Here is a 21,666-nt window from a genome sequence, read left to right as displayed (position 1 = left end):
GTTTCCTCAGGGTGAATTGCCAATTGTTTGGGAGTTGCACTTTTAGATTTTTTTTCTTCACCATTTCCAGACTGTGAATTGGAAATTTGAAAAGGAGAAGTTCATGCCAAGGTGTTTTCCTCTATTATTTGTTATCTAGCGTAAACAGTTCCTATTGTCCTGTTTTAGTGAAGGAAGGGTGGATGATTTAGAGAGAAGGCTTTAGAGCACAGCCTCCCAAATGGGAAAATGATTTTATATTCCAAAACTCATTGTCAATACTTCTGTAGTCTATTTCAAGTTTCTGCTGGCTCATCCTCCTGAGTTTCCTGGCTTTCGTCATGGAGTTGCATGGTGAACTGCACTTGGAGATCTCGTATGAAAGCTTGTCATTTCCACCCAAATCTGCTCCTAACTGTAAGTGCAGGCACAAGTGACACTGAAAAACAGCAGAACGGTAGTATTTGGAATGTAAATTTTTGTTTGTTTTTAAAACATTATCATTGTATCTCTGTCTTCTCTGCTTTTATTTACATTTCAGTTAGTGGTGAAACTTAATATCTGCAGTCCAAGCGTTGCATGGTGGGATGCAGTAAGCAGCCTTTTTCCCTCCTTTGTCCTCAATAGGTCCATCTCTGAAAGCAGTCTTGTTGGCATCCTTGCCGCAGATCTCCAGTGATGAGAGAACTCTTGGTCCTCTGCAACAACAATGGGTTGAGTTTCTGGAATGAAACTCCCTCTTGGAAGAGCTGTGTTGGGTGTGGTGACATAACCTGTTCTGAGATGTACAGTGATCAGGTCCAGAGGTCCTCAGAACATTTTCAATAGACTTTTAAGTCCTGTTTTGCTCTGGCCTTGGAGCAGATTTATAGTAGCAACTTCTTGAAAGACAATAAATAAAATCAGTGTATTCATTCTCTCATCTTCTCTGCCAGCATCAACTTTTTTTTTTTTTTAATAAGTTCTCTTGCATGCAGTTAGGATATTGCAAGATGAAGAGATGCAAAAAAAAAATAAGCTGTGGACATATTGATTCCTTTAAGCTTAAGTGTACACACCCACTGCCTCATTTCTTTGGCACAGAGTTAGGAGTCAGTGTCTACCTCAGTGTCTCTGATATATATATATATATTTTTTCTTTTAATATACAAAACAATGCAGAAATCATAGTGTTTTTCAGATAGAATAAAGTGGTGTGATCGTGGTGAAGCAGACTTCCCACTGTGAGTTGTGTGTGGCCTTCCACACTTTCTTGAAAAATGCAATAAATATAGGAATTGGTTGCTGTAGCTGAAAGGACTTTTTGCTTTTATAATTTTCATAGGTTGCCTTATCTATACCGCTGTCCTTCCTGCATGTCTGTGGGTTGATATGCCCTTACAGTCAGGTTATTCCTAGGTTCTGTTGTAGTTTGAAGTAGTCTCAGTTTCTCAGACTACAAGGACGGTAAATAGTAGCGTCGCTTACTGATTTCTACTGAAGGAGCAGACCAGAATACTTACTCTGCAGTCTTTTTAGAAGAGTCTGCTTTATTTCCAGCACAGTTTAAAACTGTTTTTAGGTTGGTTGTTTGGATGGGGTCTTGGGGATGGGGGTTGGACAAGACAGGATTGTTCAAAGAAATTCCACATGCTAATGCAGAACCCTCTCTGCCGTTCACATTCCAGTTTTCTTTGTGTGTTCTGGAAAGCTCTTCTTATCTATCCTGAGTCATTGCTAGCTCTGATTTCTCTAAACTTTCATTCTGATGTTTAATGAGCAAACAGTGCTAGTCCTTTAGGATGATCATCAGTATAACCTAACTGGTTATTTCTCAGTGTACATGGAATTTCAGTAATAGACAACATCCATGAACAGATGCAGGAAGGAAGACAGAACACTGGCTGAAGTGCTCCATAACTGTTGAATTCAGTCATTTGTGGTACGTAGTCTGCTGAAGTCTGTATCTGGAAGGCTAAGACAACAAAGGAGATCAACTTTACAGTTTGTGGTATTGAAATTTCTTCATGATGCATCACTGCACCATGTCTGTTGTTCACTCTCTCCAATCAGAAGTAGAAGTGCACATTTTTTTTTTCAAGATCAGTAAATTAAAAACACAACACAATAATACTTTGAATAATAAGGCCATAGTCCTTATAGCCATCAGTTTTCAATCTCAAGGTATAAATAGGGAGTGTCCTGCTAAGTCAAGGATTGGACAAGTGTAAATAGATTCAGAGCAAAAAGGGTTTGCCAGCAAAAGTGGTGTCTTTTGTCTTGCTGGCTCCACATGCTATTGTAGTCATTTGGTATCGATGCTTTGAAAACAGAGGACAAGTATTTTTCTTTTTGGGTGTTACTACTTAAACATATGCCCATGACCACTGGAGGAACAGACTACTGTAAACGTTCCTTCATAGTAAAGCTCAAGGCTGTGATGCGATAGAGAATAGGAAAATGAGTAATTCCTACCTATTTTTTTTTTCCCCTAGGTTTAACTTTATCTGTCCTAGGGAAGAAAAAGGGCCATGTGTTCTGAACATGGAAAATTACAAAAACAAGTTTGTTTTATTTACAGGAAGAATTTGTTATGTCTTACAGTAGGAGAAATAATTGTGCTTTTTATTCAATGCCTTTTTAATGTAATTAGAAACAGGGGCAGAACTGAATTATCCTGGCTATGCAAATGAAGGAGGAAGGGCAATTGTGAACTTGGTAATGGTCACTGTATCCACTTGAATTGATCTCTACCTGTAGTTCATATTAAAAATACCCCTTTAGATAGAGGCATTTCTCATAATGTTAATTTCAGGATTTTTTAATTAATATTTTAAAATTATATGTAGTGAATGTATTGATAACTCTTCTTTTTTATTTTCCAGATTCTTATATAGAATTTTCATTAGGTGATTTTTTATTTCAAAAGCTGTCATTCCCCTTCTCCTCCCCACAGCACTGTTAAAGCAGGGTAGACAGTTCTGTCCATTTGCTTTGAACTTCTTTTATTTTTCACATTACTTCCTTGCCACCTGTGTAATGTCATCCTCCTGGGTCCCATGTCAACATCACTTGCCTGCTGTTGTGACAGTATTAGAATTGGGGACTTCAGTCAGAAAGGAATCTGTTTTGAGATATTCTAAATTTGAAAATGAAGAAAATTAAGATCAGTGTGAAGCTTTCTTAAGGCTTTTGTAAGAGGCAGAAGAGAACATTTGGAGAGAGAATAAATATTTGAGTTTTGCAGAAGCTGAATAACGGAGTGTGGAATAAGAACTAACTGGAGCCTTGTGTGTTTTGTGGGGAGGACAATGGGGACAGCCTAAAATGAAAAGCCAATGCATTTAAAATTGATAAAGAAAAAAGAATTTTACTTACACAGTTAGCAGGCATGTGATATCAGACAAGTTATTTGTATACTAAAAAACATTTTCCTTTTTTTTTTTTTGTTTTAAAGTAGGAGAGTACCTATAGTTAGTAGAATTTATACTTAAAGAATATTCTGTGATATTTATTAGTTTCCTACTAGTTCCTGAAAACAAACCCACCCTTTGGTAGATTTGTCTTCCCACCCTTTTCTACTCCTGCATAGAGCAAGCCTGGGATATGAAGTGGCGTGATGAATTCTACGTTCCTTTGTTAAAATGGGTATTGGTAATGAACACTCCAGAGCCAAAAACGCTATCTTGTTATGAAGGAAATCACACTTCTCTTTTCTTTTCCTGTTATTTTATGATTATATAATATAAATGTTAATAATGTCCCTTTAGATGTTCAGAATACATTTCTGATCTTTCTGAAAGTAGAGCATTCAAAGTTGTAATTCTCTTCATTCCTTGCTTTTACAGTCTGTCAGAGCAACATTAATACTGTTTAATGGCACTGCTTTAAGTAACTTGCCATTCGTGCTAGCCTCATAGTGTTCTTCAGTTCAAGTTTTCATAAAGTTTCAGGTTAACCTCTGAGAAACTTGGAAGGCTGCTAGTCATTTATTGGCTCAGAATTTAGGAAAATTTTACCTTGCTTGGCAGTGAAATCAAAATTAGTCTTTGCTTTTAGACACTTAATTCTGTGTCTTTGAAGTGCAGTCATAAAAAAATCACCCTTTTTACAGGTGTTTTTAAAGACTTTTTTTCTGTCTTATAAACTAGCAGAACTAAGACAGTTTTTGTTAGTAGTGTCTTGGGCTCTCTGAGGAGAAGCGGAAGAAGTTCTGCCCTGCTTGTACTTTCTGACAGTTATTTGTCAGTCCTGAACCACTTCAGTTTGCAGAATGGTGTTTCAAGATACCAGCTTCATTTTGCTTAAAATGCTCTGCCGTGATGTGTGACGTTTTAGTGGCTAATAACGATCAATTTGTCAGCAAGTAGCTGGCCATGCAGTAATGGCAGGACAGTAAGTGGTAACGTCCTCACTTGGACAAAGACAAGAACAAATCCCTGCTCATCATTCAGAGGTCTGCAAAGATCCTAGAACTGTAAAGAACATGTAGAGATAGGAAAGACGTGGAATTTCTAAAGCAGTAAAAATAACTACTTGTTGTTTACTCCAAAATTGCAGGGCTTCTGGCTCTTTCATAATCCAAGGCTGTTACCATTCACTGAGTGGAATTTAACTCTTTCATGGTGTATGGGTGAAGTTTACCTCTCATCCAAACAAAACTTCCAGTTGGTTTTAAGAGCACTTAAACTGGGCCTGCATATTTCGCTGTAGAATGAAATAATCTAGCGATTTTCCTAAAAGTTGTGAAGACAAAAGGAAAATTAGAAAATATAATTTAAAGACCAAGTATAGTTTTTAGAATTTCTCAATGAAGTATTGTGTCCCTTCTGTAATGCTTTCAAACTTCTGACTTACCCAGTTATGAGTAACCTGAATGAGCTGTTCTCTGCTTCACAGGATATTTTTCCTGGTCAGTAGTACGTGCACTGTAGTACTTACTTAATTTGACAGCTGTTGTCATCCTTACTACCTCTTCTGTCCTGTTGTGTATGCTTATTGCACTAATATAGGATGTATTTACTAATGTGTCTCTGAAGGAAGCTATTGGAGCTGTTGTTATGAGAATTATAGTTAACCAGTATGTAATGTTAGATTCTGATTTTGAAACAGAACATAAAAAAGTTGCTCTTCAGAGCTGTACGCCTTGGTATTAATAGCTCACTTATTCCAGATTACAGCCTTTTCATTAGATTTTCTACCTTGTTTGTTCAGTTCAAATTTCACATTACCTATGTTGGTTTCAGAGCAGGTGCAATGAATACTGTAAATTAAATGTGCAAGGGGACTTTTTCATACTTCACTGTTTATTATGCTATAAAAGATCTGAAGGGTTATTTTTAATTTTGCTGAAATGTGATAGTTTGCTCTGATAAGTGTAATCACCTTCTCAGCTAAGGGATGTTTTGATGTTTACATTGCTACAGATACTGCAATATTTGTAGTAAGTACAGTGGTTAGGTTACCACTGTTTTCAGCAGTTTTTGTTCTGTTTTTCAACACTGGTGTTCAATGTGGTTGATGAAAGGTCATCTAGATTATTTACTGTAACTATAGTAAGTGCTGGACAGTTTTCTGTGTCTTTTTAAAATAAAAAATGTGAACATTGAAGGACATAATTATATTAGGTTATTATTGACATTCTTTTAAAACACCAAGTATACTGGAATAATCATTTTAAGCAGAAGTCATTCCATTTCAGGCACTAGGCTTAATGTAGATCCTAGTACCAGAAGATGCTTAAAGGTTGCCTTTGGAGCTAACAGTTATGTGTTTTTCTTGGCTGTGTGTATAGTGCACACCTATGTTTCTAAATAGCCTGGCAAATAATCAATTGTAAGTAAAATTTAGGTCTTCTGAGCCTTTCTACTCATTTTGACATATTTACTGTATCTTTCTAGTTGAGCTTAATAAAAGCATACCTTTAAAAGTGTTTTTTTTTTCTTCCTGTTGAAGATAAAATTCTGAAAAAATACTGCATTTGGCCTTTGTAATCCTACTGAAGCTGGTGATCGAATTGTCACTGAATTAACAGAAAGAGCCCTAGACCAATGCTAAAAGCTTCTGAAAATCTCAGTGGAAGCATATTAAATTAGAATAGATCAAAATACTTATTACAACAGAGAGGGAAGGGCATTGATATGACATGAGTATTTCATCTTTAAACACACTGAGCTTTTAACCTGCTCAGGAAAACTAGCTAACACTTTTCACAAAAATTCACAGAAGACTATCAGAGTGCTTCAGACTTGGCTGCAGCAGAAGAAACCTGCTTGTTAACGTGGTAATCACAGTGAAATCTTTAAAGTCCATTTCCCCATTTGGCTTGATAATGGTAGCGTAGAAGTCATTTTTCATATGCACAAAATTATCAATTATATCTGGTTTCAAATAGGGGAGCTGGAAAAGGAACAGCTTTTAAGAGGACTGCACTGTAGATAGGGATGCTTGGCCTAGTTTTATCACATCAGAAAGTAATATTACATTATGGACAGTTGTGACAATCTGATCCCCAACCCACCCTTTACAGTGTTCCCACTCTGCTCAGTTTGTTGTACCTGGGCTAATTCTATAAGATACTTTCAGAATTTTATAATGAGTGATTTACTACAGCAGGAAATGTTCCGGTTCATGCTGCTGAATGAGTCTCTGATTGCAAGACGTTTTATTCATGTCAACAACAACAACAAAAGGGGTTTTTGTTTCTTTTTCAGCTTATTTTGCTTTAGGCTTTTCTCAACACAATATTTAACATCATCCCTTCAGCTAGCAATGATTTTCTCTTTTTTCTGTACATCATTCTCATCAATACAGGAGAGAAGGTGGTTGCATTTTTATGTAAATTGTAAAATTGGACAGTAAAAAATACAGAATTGGAAGTGGAAATATGAACAACTGCTGTTTTCCTTTTCAAGTTCTTTTGGACTAGGTTTGATGCTGAATGCGTCCACTTTGGTAGAATGTGTATATTAGAGTGTAGCAGAGATTTTGGAAATACTTCCATTAATTTCAGCATAATGATGTTATCTGTGTAACAATACCCTGCTTTGGAGGTTAAAATTTGAAAACACTGAACTTTTGACCTTGGGTAAATGTTGCCATGTATAATGCATTATATCCAGCTAGTGAAGTAAAAATTGCATTTTTCTGGGCTCTAGTTTGTGGAAAGTATAGTGTATATTGGCCTGTATTGCCTGACAGCTGACATTTATCAAGGGTAACATGAGCTTTTCTCATTCTCACGTTTTAAAGCAGTTTTCAAAGCTTTACATGTATACACATGTTCAGCATATGTCTTACAGCTTTGAACATTTTGTTCTAAAGATGTTAAATCTCATTAAAATGAGAATCCAGACTATAATAAACCCATAATGATTTTTTGTATATCAAATTTAGGGACAGTGTTAACATCTTGTAAACTGGCACTGTAAACAGTAAGAGTAACATTAAATGTGTAGTGTCAAAATGCTCTTTCCTTATTAGCTGTATTCGTAAATTTCAGTAAAGAATTTGTATTTTCAGTACACTGGATTATTTTGAATGAACACATTTCGTAGAAATCATGCAATCAAATACAATAAAAAAAAGCCATTTCTTATTAGAATAAAAAGCTTCTCTTTGAGAACTTAAAGAAAAAAGCGTTATCTTTTCAGTGATGAACGAAGTGCTTGGTAGCCATTTGGATATCTTTTTAAACAGTTTGTGTACCTTAGCCAAATGAAAAACTCGTTCTACTTGCTTCAGATGTTGTAAAGAATGACGTGATTGTCTTGAAATGTTCAAAACTGTGTATGTAATTATTCTTGCTTAATAATCCTCTTAAAGAGAGAATTGTCTGGAAAAAATAATTATTTTCTTATTTAATAAGTTTTCTGCTAGTCTAAACAGTTTGCTGGGCTATTTTTATACTCCTGTTACTTCAGTAACTCAGTGTATTGCTAAAAAGATCTCATTGGTCTGGTGCCAGGTAACTCCAAACTGTGGGTGACTCCTCAAAATGAAATGGCTGAGTATGGTAAAGAAGAAAACTACTCCTAATTTTATATTGCTACTTCTCTTTTTATAAATTTTATTTATGGTCATATAATGGTCTCTGAATTTTAATGTTACTCTTCTGTTACTGTAAAGGTAGAATTGAACACAATAGCCTTTTCATTTGTTTGTGTTCATAAGCTACTAAAAATTCGTAATAAAGAGGTGAAATCTGAGTACAGTCATACCACTAATCTTGATTTTTTTTTTCCAGTATTGTTAATGACTTATTAAAATCTGTCCTAGCTTTCAACCATATGAAATCTTCTCTTCAAAATAGATGAGGTGTGCATTTTGCTGTGTCTGTCCATCCATAGAGACAACCTTGGGTTTTTTGGCTTCTTAGTTCTTCCATATGAGATAGCAGGAAACCTCTTGGCTGATGCACCAAACTACCTGCTAGCAATGGCCAGCAAAATGTCTCATCTGCTAGGAAACTCTTTGGTGTGCAATATCAAGGTAGCTGTCAATGAAGTATTTCTCTGAGAAGTCTTCAAATCTATTTATTAGGCAGGCTGAGGATTTCATATTACAAATCCAGTATTACTCAGATCTGTTACCCTTACATATGTTCATAATCAGTGCAAGTTTTAACACAGACTTCAGGCTTCTTTCAGCCTTTGGGAGTCTAGGATTTTGTTTGCCCCAAAACATGCACTTTTTTGAGTCCAAAGGGAAATCCCAATCTGAGCTGGGTATTTCTGCCCACAGTTCTCTGCTATCTTGTCTGTTAACAGAACAGGAGAGAGCTGTACAAGTTGACATATGAAGGAATATTTCATATGTTTCGTCATGGTTGCAGGTCTGAAGCCAGTTTGGAACTTCAGACTTCGCTGGACCACTTTGATAAAAATTGGAGATTCAAGATGGGATTTCTTTGCTCCGGTTTGGCAGTGGCAGGATTCTAAGCAGTAATTGGTCTCAAACAGTCCTAAGAGGCTGAGCAGATTTACTGCATTTTCTCTGTTGTTTTGGATCAACCTCAGTCAAATCTGCGGTCATAATTGTAGAATAACTCCTCCCCGTAGATTTGCTGAGCTTAAAATAGGGAGTACTTTGTTCTAATCATTTCAAGATATTACTAATTCATAACCAGGCATGATAAAAATCATACAGACAACAAACAAGACAAAGTAAGATGACATTAAAAAATACGCCTCTTTATTGAGCTTGCTGGTCTTTAAATAATCCATAGATTTTGACTACTGTTCTTAAAAGCTTTGCAAATTCATTTAAAGAAATGAGTGCATTGATTTATGACGTTTTAAAATTTTGAAACAAACGTAGTGCAGAAAAGCTGACTTTGTTTTAGGGGCTTAAAGACCCATGGGGACCTTAAGCTGATGTCTCGCAAATTTGGTCTTGCAGACAAAATAAGCTGTATGAATAGCAGAAAATATCTTCTTAAAAACATAAATAAAAGGTTAGAGTAGTTTTCCCAGTGTGATTGTTTTTAACTACCTGCGAATGTCTGTATATTACAAGAAAGTCAGAAAATCCATTTTTGTCTTTAGCAATCATCCCTCATAATTTGTCTGCTGTTTATGGAGTACTGGTAGGGTGATGGGCAAATGGATCTCTTAGAAATGTTAACTTTCCTATATCAGACAATGTTTATATACTTTTATCCTGTAAAGACTTTCTTCTGTTCATTCCCCTATGTGCACATGTCCAAGAAGCCAATGTTTTGTAGATAGATACCTATTTTGTAGAGGAAGATACTGCAGCAAGCTCTTCTCTACATGATTTTTCTTGAGATATTTTGGGTTACTGTGCTAGAAACCCATGTGATCAATGACAAACTGTGATCTTGGTGGTGATGGGTTTTGTGTGTTTTTTGAGGGTAACAGGTAAGATATTTTGTGCAGTGACTTGAAGCTTGGCTGTCCTTTCCTGGCTACCCTCAGCTCTGGTAGTTACAGTCTTATTTCCCCATTGTAACATACCAGTTGGCAAAGTGGGACTGGGGTGGGATGTGGAGGGAATGAGGAAGATGCTGTAACTGCCTTGATACTATGACATTTGTGTGGTATTGGCCTTTAAAAAAAGCCATGAGAAGAAAGCATTAACGGGTAGAATAATTGGTGGTGCTTCTGTCCAGTGTAGAGGAACTGAATAGTTCAGATTTGCTCTATATCTAGGACTGGTATTTTTGTGAAATGTTGCTGCTAAAGTAGCAGAGTCTGTTTACACACATGCCACATGTGTGTGTATGTGCTGTGGTCAACAACAGAGTTCAGTGCTTTGCAAGCTCATACAGGTCTTAAAAGTGAGAATCTTTCTTTCTGAGTTAGATTTTGGATTACTTTCTTAGTTTTGTACAAACTGAAATGGATGGTAAGGTACAAGTTGGAGGGCAGCATGTTTCTGCCTATAAATTTATGTTGCTTTGTTTTTAATTTTCCTTATGAAATAGCTGTAGGCATCATTATGCAAAATTATAGATGCTAGGAATGACATAGCACATATATAAATCCTTTGCTTCAAAAAGCATTTTGTAATAACAAGAAGGGACGAGCTTTATAACAAGCTTTATTTTTATCAGTGCTGGTCACTGATATCCAACAGCAAATTATAATAGGGAGCATGGTGAAATTAGCATGCTGTAATGCAGTTTTGTGCTGGAATATTGCTGTAGTGATTGTGTGCAAAACTCATTTTACAACAGAGTGAAAGTCTTAAAAGTATCCTGCAGTATAGGTACTGTATTTGCAGTATATTCTCTCGTGGTTTACTTGATTAATCTTATATAACCTTTCCAGTTTCAAATATTACACAGACATTCATTCACTTTCAGTCTGCTCAGGATTGGAAAGAGGTTACTAGCACACAGCTGATCTGTGAATACTTTGACAAGATTGAGCATCCTTACCTGGTTAAGGAATTTGTATACCTATTGTTCCAATGTTTGAGTTTACCTACGTGGTAAAAGGTTTCAGTGTTACCATACCTCTAGTTTTATGCTTTTGTCATTATAGTGGCTATGGCTTTCTGGCTCAACATGTGCTCCAAGCAATTTATGTAATGTTAGGGTGTTTAAGTCCAATTACTTTGGAGGTAGGTCTAATGTGGGTATGGTGTTTTATTCATGTAATAATGCTAGTTAGTTTCCCATGTAAACCAGCCTGTAGTTTTGGTTTTACAGATCCCTTCTATGCGTAGTTTCTCAGGATGCACTGATGTTCAAATCCTTCTCTTAATTCATTTCTCTAAAATACATTTATTCTATGTTTACTTGCTTGTTTTTGTTTGTCTATGATCTAAATAATCGCTTTTTTGTTTTTTCGGTAACAGCAATTTAGACAAATAGTAACAGCTAATGTTGTAGTTCTTAATATTGTTCATATTAAAATACTTCGTTAACATAGGAAAGAAAACAATTATTTTTTCTTCACATTTTTATGTCTGTTGCAGGCTGCCACAATGACATTTTTTTTCAAATCTCACTCAGTTTGGCATTTCTCTTCAAAGCCCATCTGTGCCAGTGACTCAACAGGCAAAGCACCTCCTCACTTTTCGTTTTAAAAGAAAAATAGTTTCCATTCCCACAACATTGTAAAAGCAAATTTGAAAATATCAACAGTTTACACAGAAATTTGATAGAAGGAAATGGAAAAGTGAAGAGCTTAAATCTAGAAACCACCTATTTTTTTGAGAAATGGGGAGAGAAATGTGAGTTTTTATTACATGTAATTGTAAAGGTGGGCCAAAAAAAGAACAAAACAAACAACAAAACCCCAGAACCAACAAACACGTCAAAAACCTGACTTGGAGAATTCAAGGTGTCACTGACCTGTTTTCCTCCTCCCTCATTGACCTCTGGCTGATAAATGCTTGAAGCTTTGACTTGTAGTAAATGTTAGATGTTCAGTATGATAGCACTATGTTTATCCTAGCAGTTTTTCTTTGGCTTAATCTTTTACAAAGGAGGCTTCCTGGTAAACCTCTATCAACAAACCTTTTCGTAAAATTACATTTCTCACTGGCAAAGGAGTCCCTCTCCAAGTTCCCAGGGTAAAACAGGCTATATGGGTAAATATATCTGCCACTGCACTAAAGCAATTCAAATATTTTTAAAAAAATCTTTTTACAAGTTGTACCAAATGCACGATGACAAGAAATATTAGATCAGTTTGAGGATCATATGACTCACACAGTGATTCTGTGTGACTTTCATTCTTTTTTTTTCAGGGCAATTTTTTCCCTCTCAAGACCAGGTTTCCTTTTCAGAGGTCACGCCAGGGTGGCAGACCTTGTTTACGCACGCACTCAGTGATTTTATTCTTTAGGTTGGCCTCTACCATCTTCCTAGGGATGGAAGTCAGTCAAGGGAGGAATGTCACTGGTCCAGGGCTCCTCAGTCCCTGCAGCCTCCTTTTTGCCAGCAGCAGTTACGCTGGTCACCAGCCAGTCCTCCGATTCAGCAACAGTTTGTAACGACAGACCGTGCAGCTTGGCCGGCAGTTCCAAGCATTCACGTTTGAGCCCCTTGCAGATGACGGGTATCCTGGTGACTTTGCAACACCCGGTGTGTCTGTTTGCTTTAATACTTCCTCCACGAGTCCTTAACATTTTCTACATCTTGCTCCTCCAGCCAGATTGCTGCAAAGAACATGCTGGCTGTGGGAATCGCCCGAGCATCTTCAGTGGGACAGACCAGCAGCACAAATTAATTCTTGGGGCTGTGGCTTTATCCCCCCCGAGTGCCCGCTTTCTGCCTGTGCCGTGAGGAGGTCTGCTGCCTGCCTGGCTGGCTTCCTGCTTCTCATGTGTTTAAACATCTTTTTACTATCAGAGTTCGGTGCAAGGCACGCTTCACGTTCTTTTTTTAGCCCTGTATTTCCTGTTTACATTTGATTTACCGGGTTTTCTAGGCGTTTCAGTTCTTCCTAGGTGGACAAGCTTCCCGCTTTGAAATGTTGACCTTTTCCCTGTGGAAGCCCCCTTAGCTTTCTTATGGAGCCGTACAGGGAGGGGAGGTTGATGTTTTTGTTCTCTGCTGCAAAAGCTGTAGGTGCAGCAGTTATTCTCCAGAAATCGTTTGAGAGGCAGCATCATTTTTGTCTCTCCCTGTCTGGCTGTTGTCATCACACTACAGTCATACAGTGACAGTATAATCACTTTCCATCTCGAGGGCTGGGGGGGTGTGGAGATGTCCTCACGTATCGCTGGAGATGTGTAAATTAATATTCCACGCTGCTGCTGAGCTGCAGGGTGGTTTTTAAACACAACTGATCTTAGAGGAGAATAATACCATCTTTGAGATGTGTGCGCAAGCATTAACTGATTAATGTGCTGCCTTCCTTTTCCTTTTCTTTTTACTACTTACAGCTATTTAAAATATTTGGGTTTAATATTTTGAACTGGAGCTACAAATGGTGTTATGAAATGAAGAAATAAATAGAATATTATAATGTGCTAGAAAATTTAGAGTATGTGTTTCCTGCAGCCTATATGCCTTTGTATAGTGTGGAAAAATGTTTTGGCAGAATTCTTTGTAGTGTTGAAAATTAAATCTTGATTCAGTTCATGTAGTGTAACTCATGACTTAAACTGGTAAGTTTTAAATAACTGGGGACTTGCAGTGATCGTAATATTGAGTATTTTTACTGTGCCAATTAGTGTTCCCAGTGAAAAAGTCATCTTAAAAATGAAGCTTACGATTTGAAAGGCCTTTTTGTACTTCCAGCAGCTGTATTCAGAGCTGATAATTCAATTCTAAGTAGTACTCCTGTTGGATTACAAAGATCCCCCAGAAAACTATTTCAAATTTGGTATTAAATTTACAAAGCCTTCTACTTTTTAATCTGTGAACATCTGGTGAGTTCTAGTAAGAATTTGATATTTTTTGTTTTCTTTTGCCTTTAACTTGTTATTTCTCTGTGACTCCGATCCAGTGTTTTTGATGGCCAAGCAATATTTTTTTTCTGAGGTCCTTAGAAGTGCTAGGCTTTATTTGTTCTATAGATTCAGCCCTTTGTTTAGTAGCTTTTATAAAATGTGTCCACCATACCTAGCTGGTTACTTTTCTTTAGTAAAGACGTGTTCTTTTCCTGTTTCTCTCTGAGTCTGCTTCATAACTTAACATTTTTTTTAAAACTAAATTCAGTTCAAACAACAACAACAACAAAAAAAAAACGAGAAATAAGACTAATTTATTTTTGGCACGCAATGCTTCCTAACCGCATTTTCGAGAATTATTCACATCTTCACATTACAAACAAACCCAGCCTGCTCCCCTGCCTCCCCCACATCCTCCATGTAGACCTTATAAGCAGGCCATTGTCTCCGTCCCACTGCGGTAGCACACATGTGGATGCTCTTCTCAATTCTTTTCTCCCTTGCAGCCCTAATGACCGCTACTCTTTTGATTCCTTTTCTCAGGCAAATTGACATAGGCTGTACAAAAAGAAATTTAGGTCACAAATAGCTTCATTCTGCTTGAGTGAGGGGAAGATTCAGCTGAAAGTGTGCCTGTATATACTGTCAATTTCTGGCAAAATATGGCAAAATCTGTGTCATCCCACGAATATTTGATCGTCTCAGATCATCGGCTCAACACTATCACCAAAGGAATGTGCAGTTTTAGTATGAAATGCGTGTGCAACTGAAAGAGTTTTAAAGCTGCATTTATGATTCTTTTCTGGAGATTGAAATCAGGTGTTGTGTTCATCCGTACTGTTAATACAACTAGGATTATTAGGAATGACTAATTTTAAATAATAAATTTATTTTATGTAGTTTCATTTCAAAATGGTTTGTTCTATTTTGACAGAAGCCCATTGACTATCCTCAATACCTGATTCCCTGTCTGTTGGAATAGTGAATTTAGGGTTATAGCTCTAAGCATGGATGTAGCTTTCTTCCAAGTACCTGGAACCCTAAGAGTGCCTCTTCTTGGCTTGTTACACTGAGGTGTAGTGGTAGGTAATTTATACTTGCTCATGGACCATATCAGTCACACGTGTTCAGATGGCTGAGTTGAGCAGGCAGTAGCAATGCTCTTTTATTCATTCAGAATTACTTTTCTCTAAGCAAACAAATTCCCTTTTTGCATGCTCCTTATACATACCATTCATGTGTAGAAAAAGCAAGCACTTACAAAAACAGGAAACTATTTTGTGTTTTGCGTTACATCTCCGAACTGTCTTGTAGCAATGTCCTTTTATGGCTGGCTACTTGATTTTTCCAGTTAAAATTAGCGGTGCATTTAAAGCATACTTCAGTCACGCACTTCATTGCTTCTGTAGGCTGAGTTGTGTGTGCGGTCTAGTCCTCCTTTTTAAGTTAAGAGCACTCAAAAGGTAAAGATTTCACAGATACATCGTGATCTCTAGTTGTTTTACAGGATGCCGTGATTAGTCTAAGCATGTTAGCAAAATTCTTTAAGCCGTTTCTTGTTGCTGTTTGTTTTTTCTGTTGTTGTGTTGTAACAGCAGAATGCTATTCCCTCAAATGTTTGTGCCCTTGAAAGTGCTGTGTATTTCAGCTGTCTGCAAATTCGTGACAGCAGGCTGTGCAATTTATGACATGCTTTTCTTAAGGGGATAATCAGTGCTTCTGTCCAGTGCTAGAGGCTTGGTAGTGTGGGGTGCTGTGCTTTGTACAACAGCCTTTGAGTGTTTAGCAAGAGGGAAAGAAATTCCTGTGAGCATGTTTTGGGTGGCATGTTATGTCAGCTCATCTGCTGCAGACCCAGAGCACCACTGGCAAGGCTTGTTTCTCTCCGTTAAATTGTGCATTACTCTGCTGCTAACATCAAGGTCTGTCTTTGAAGCACCGTAAAGACTAGAACCGAAAGAGTTCATTAAGCATTGTATTGTTTTCTAGCTGTTAGTGCAATGAACGTCTTGAGAGACAGGAGTTTTTCCAAGGTTAATATCAGAGACTAATTCATAAATTGTGTAACAAATTGCGTTCTTCTATATTAAAAACAAAATACGAGGATGTTGTCTTGACACTAAAATAAAAGGTTCTTGAAGCTGCAGCACTGGGTGCATACTTTGTAGACCTACTGTTGTGTTGTTCATAAACATGCAAGGCAGACATCTTAGGGTTTTCTTTTTAGTAGTCAAAATCAAAGAGGGTCTTTCAGTTGATGGCTAGGATGTTCCATTACATTTTGAAGTGGACCTGATGCGTTTAATGCTCAGGAATTTTCACGTCAGAGGTCTTTATGCTGAGGATAAGAACTTGCCTCACTTGGTCAGTCTGGCTGAAAATGGTTTCTTTCATAGAATCCACCCAACAAAAGGGGAGGTCTATCAGAAGTTTACAGTATCTCCCAGGAGACTGTATACAAATATAGAAACAATTATAGTTTACTGTTCCCCAGTACTTCCACAAAAGCAGAGTATGACAGAGCTGTATAGAAATCCTCACAGGCACCAGGACTATCCTTTTCAGGGATTTGCAGTTTCCAGCTGCTGCTGAAGTTCTGTGCCTCTTAATAGTGGGGGATTATTCAAGCACTGCGAAATGACAGATGAAGTTAGCAGGCTGATACGCTAAATGTATGGTGAGGTGATTAATGACAGTGCTGTTTAAGGCATTTGAGCACCAACGAGATCACATTGGATCTCCCCAAATAAAGTATCCCAGAGTAGAACTGGGGAAACAAAGCTATGATTAAAGCTTTTAGATCATTGCAAAAATTCTAGCTTGCTTATAGCTTCTAATTGAGAGGCTTGCTTTTTAAATAAGGAGATACAAAAGGAATAGTTAGATTTTGTTTTCCACCTTTGCAATTGTAATTAAAAATATTTTTCCTCTGCAGCTTCACACTTGAACGTGTTTACTTCTTCAGATAAGCAGGTATCTTAAAAGCCAATCTCCATGCCAACTGATTTGATGAATACTCTTAATTCCCATGCAAGAGCCAAAGACTAAATTGTAAATACCAGGGATGAAGAAACATTACTAATAATAGCTGTAGAATATGCAACATATTCATCTGTTCTGAATGCTTTTATGAACATTACTTGCAGGGAGGTTCAAAAGCTGGCATTAAGCTTGGCATCTACTTGACAGAGATCACAAGTCAGAAACTGATAGTGTGCACAGTTAATTTTTGATTCTTTCAAAACCAGTCAGTTTTTCCCTTTGTCTGAAGGTATTTTGGTGTTAGTAGAGATTTTTATCCAAATTTTATTTTGCAGCTGCAAAGTGACTTCTGTCTCTAAATTTCAACTTCCAGTGGACAAGATTTTACAAGGAAATTGCTGATATTTTGCCTAGCTTTTAAGTGCTGCTTTGGAAAATTCTGATTTTGAATTGTTCTCATTCTAAACATATTTTACATAAACTGTGGTCTCTGGAAAATGAGTAAGATTCTGCCATGATAGAGTCTGATTCAATTATATCAATGCCATAGCACTAAGTGAATTAATGCCATTTGTAAGACTGTATTTGTGTTTAAATTGTCTCCAGAATCCAGAAAGCAGTCTGCTTCTTGAGATGCTGGTAAGATAAAATGCAGAACAGAAAAATTGCATGCATATAATGCATAAAAATGTATTCGAACCCAGTCAGAGTCTCAGGAAGGAGAATGAACTTGCTGACGACATGTTCAGAGCTTCAGGAAAGGGAATTGGACTTGCTGATGTCTTGAGGAAAGACCATGTGTATTTAGTGAAACAAACTTGGTTGAGTTGATTACATTTCCTGTTTTCACCAAGAACTTCAGAAGTACACTCTGTTTTTGAAGTGTCACAGTGTATACCTCCCAGAAAATGCTAACCATTGCTACTGAAAACTTGCAGGTTGAGTTCTAGTTCTAGTGAAACTGTTTGGGAAGTTGCTTTGTTTCTTTTAAAGGAAAACTAATTTCTTAGTCATTATTAAATTAAGGTAAGAGGTTGTGTATCTTTTTCAGCTCATGCAGGAAAATATCTTTGTCACCCTATTATCTTACAGGAGCTACTGTATTTTGTAAGAAGAAAAAAATGTAGTAATTGGCTAATTTACCTGAGCTTTAATTGGTGTAGTAGTGATAGTAAGGATTTGGGGTTTTTCTCTAAGTATATTAATAAACATGTTTTGCCAAGAGTGCATGGATAAATAAAATTGGACTGTTGTATATGACTTTCAGTGTTTCAAGAATAAGAACAAAAGCATTGGCTAAGCTTTGAAAACTAGGTTTTGTCAGTAGATTGTCCCTAGCCTTGAGTTCTGAAAGATTTGCAAACTTTCTGCTTCAGTGTATAAAAAGAAATTGAGATCAAATGCATTATTTTTTTTTCCTAGTAAACTCAAATTGTATTTTAATGGTTTTATTCAATATTTAAGTGCCTCATCATTTTGCAGTTCTGTCTAGAAATCAGAAAGATGTATCGGTCCATATTAAAATAATGAAAAAATATTGGTATAAAAGCATGTTTTGCATTTGTAAGTAACAAGGTTGGTTAGATGTTTCAAGAGAAGAGAGATGGTTCATATATTAAGAAAAAATACATGCACACACACACAAAGAGAACAAAAGCCTAGAATCAACATCAATTTTCCCCTCCCTCCCAAGTACCCACGAGGCCTATGCTCTGAACAGCTTTGTCTCCTGGTAACTTTGAGGTTTTTTTCTGCTTATGTTCTAGTTTCCATTTTATGATACAGCAGTGCAAAATAAGTGTGTATATAAAGCTTAAATACTATATGGGTGGCCAAATATTTCCGGAGCATAGGAAGATACTTCTGAGCTCTTCAGAATTTAATTTCAGTTAGGCAGAGAAAGACAAAATATTCATTAAAATTCTTTATCTAATATGGAGTGCTTTACATTTTTTTTGACATATTAAGCTTGTGAGGGGAAGAAAAATAATGAACTTTCTATCCTGTTTAGATACAGTTTTAGATAGTTGTATCAAAGCAAATATCTCACCCTTGTAGACTGTGTCAGTCTTTACCACTACTACTCCAGTTGAAGTCACGTATTGGTGAGGCATGAAACAAGCTTTCATCAGGTGAGTTAATACATTCACTTGAAAACATAAAAGTTAGAGTTGGTTAAAAATAAATTATGTTTTCAGATTTATATGTTCCAACTCATATCTTCATGTTCTAAGGCTCTTAATGTCTATTTCTAATTTACAGAGATTTTGTAGCTTGGATTAGTAATCCTAATTTAAATAATTTAGGAATGTATACTTCCCTTTTAACAAATTATGTGAATTAATTCAAATTTAATTCCAAGTTAAGCTGACATCATAATATGTAGACATGCGTTATACAGCTTACATTCTTCTTAGTAACCTGTGGATTATATCATGTCTCATGGCATGGAGTCACTTATGAATTAAGTGTGTGTAAAGCTGGAAAGTGACTCTCCCTTGGTATTCTCTTGTGAGCCCTGGCAAGGGCATTTTGTCTTGTAAATGGAGAACTTCATTAAAATTCTTCTCTCTCTTTTTTTAAAGAATTTTACTGCTGTTATCAGCAGTAAAGAGAATAGTGCACTGGTCACAGCACAAGCTCTTTCCATAGCACCCACTGTTTTGGCAAGAATGATGGGGAGAAGTGGTTTCCACTTTTAGAACGTCAGTAAATATTAATGTAAAACTCAAGCAGACCATATATATTTCAGTCAGCCAATGACTTGCCTGAGTTTCTTCTATTGAAGTGTCTGGATGTACAGAAAAGAATGGTGGCGGTGTGGTTTCTTACCAGTTATGTAGTTATCACATCTCATTATAGTAGCCCATATATCACATCCTGTCTCTTTGGTGGTATTTGAGCTCAGGATTCTTTCTTTAGATATATTTATAGCATTTTAATTTTTTTTTTTAAATGTTAACTAAGTCTTCCAGATACAAGTTGGTAAGGACGTACCTATGTTAAAAACATTCTAAACCTGAGATGCCAGCAGCTATACCGACAGCCCAAACGACCACATACGGTACAGGGGCTTGGACATTAGTTGAAATGAAAGGCTCCCTTCAGCATCTTTCGGCCTCCTGTTGCCAGTGTCATACAAGTACATGATGTGGCTGCGTCATGTCCAACTGCCTTTTACTTAAAAGAGCTCTATCCCGATGAGAACAGCTAGCTAAGTGTAAGTTCAATACCTGTTTGCAGCTGGGTTATGAGGACAACGTTTGTTACGACTGCAGAATGTGGCTCACATGTCTTTGGGTCACAGGTGAGCTGCTTTAACCACTGTAGCACAGTGCCGAAGCTGACAGGTGAGACATTTTGCCAAGTATTCTGCAGTGTGTGGTCAAGGCAGAGGGATAAAGACTAGCCTTTTTTCGTGACAGTGAGTTCACTGGGACCCCTGTTTTTCTTCCATTTTGTTATGACGGAATCTGAAATCTATTGCAGTGGCTAGCAAACAGGGACATATAGGAAACAAATTAACAAGTAATGACATTCCAAAAATAGAGCACACACATTATTTATCAGAGGAACAGGAGAAGTACCAGGAGTGTGCTCCACCTCTGCCAATCCTTTAACTGAAAGTGCCCTGTCATTTTAATATATGCAAAGAGAACAAGGCTCGAGTTAATTGTCATGTCTGAAAAAAAGAGGCAAAGTGCACAGCGCTTACTAAACACAGCAGGGAAATTGGTAAATGAAACCTGACAAGGCCTGAAAAATTATAGTCTCCCTAAGATGGAACGTATAATATAAAAAGGATGTGTGCTGAGTTAAGATTGTTTAACATGTTGCAACAAGGTGTGCTTCATTGACTGCCAGATTACAGATAGCACCTTTTATTTTTTTTAAATGACAGCCCTGATTCAGTGAAGTCTGTGTCTGAGTCAGTTATTTTTTATCTAGAAAATAGAGGCTGAGAGGGTGGGAGAAAAGGGGAGTGGAGAATGATGAAATCCATATGTTTTGGAATAGTATTTTATCATCGGTTATTGTACTGAGGAAAGTGCTAGATTTGGATAATGATGTATCAATACAATTAACAAAGTAATTTGCTTTTTCCTTCATAATGTGTGCATAGCTGCTTTAGTCTTAAAGTATAGGTGAAGACTTAAAAGATAGGTGAAGCACAAAATAATTACAGCACACTAAAAGCTCCACATTAACTCTGTACTTCAGTCTCGTTATCTGTTTCTGTAGTTAGTTACACTGTGCTGTCGGTTCACAAAGCTGTGGTTAAGGTTCAGTGGTATTTTTTCCGTCTGCTTCTTTTCCCCCCCAAGAGGTTAAAAAAGACGTTGCTTTAACGTACTGTAGTCTACAGGATAGTGTGTTATATTTGATTTCCTTTTTAAACAGGCATATGAATTATCTGTGAAACATTTAAGGAGGACCAAAGATGTAATCCTCTTTAGATCTTTCTAAAGGTAGCCATTGTGGTTACCTCATCTGGCACATTTGGCTATGAATGTGTCCTACTGTTGCTAGCTGTGCCACATACAATGATATGGTTTATCACCTGTCCATTCCATCCAAAGTCTAATGTAATATTTCTGTGATGTTTTTTAAAAATCGGATTGAAAACTCAACCAATTTTAGACTTAGATTTTATATCTGTGCTATGTTGAATGCCTAATTTCTATATGGTGTAAACTGAGTATCTCTGTAGCTCATCCTGAAAGTGGGGAAGGCAGCTGAAGGTCAGTACATCAAGCTCATTGACATCAAAATACACCAAACAATGGCTTTGTTTGAACAGTCTTGATTTTGGTTGAACCGTTTCTAGGCAGGAAACAGTATGCTCACGTGTGG

At 36.9% G+C, this 21,666-nt stretch overlaps 1 protein-coding gene across 10 annotated transcripts in view; it reads left to right on the top strand.

The window, feature by feature from the left end:
- Positions 1–21,666, top strand: part of NCOA3 (nuclear receptor coactivator 3) — an 85,629-nt gene that overhangs the window by 31,846 nt on the left and 32,117 nt on the right. Inside the window, exon 3 of one of the 10 annotated variants that reach the window (XM_083802161.1) lies at positions 270–396. The exons of the other annotated variants lie outside the window; for them this stretch is intronic. The gene's annotated coding sequence lies outside the window, so the exon portion shown is untranslated. The remainder of the gene's footprint in view (positions 1–269; positions 397–21,666) is intronic. 10 annotated transcript variants of the gene reach the window in all.

This window comes from Anser anser (genome assembly GCF_964211835.1).
Source record: "Anser anser genome assembly, chromosome: 16".
NCBI classification, from domain to species: Eukaryota; Metazoa; Chordata; class Aves; order Anseriformes; family Anatidae; genus Anser; species Anser anser.
Note: the sequence above shows the minus strand (reverse complement) of the source record. Positions and strands in the feature narration are given on the sequence as shown.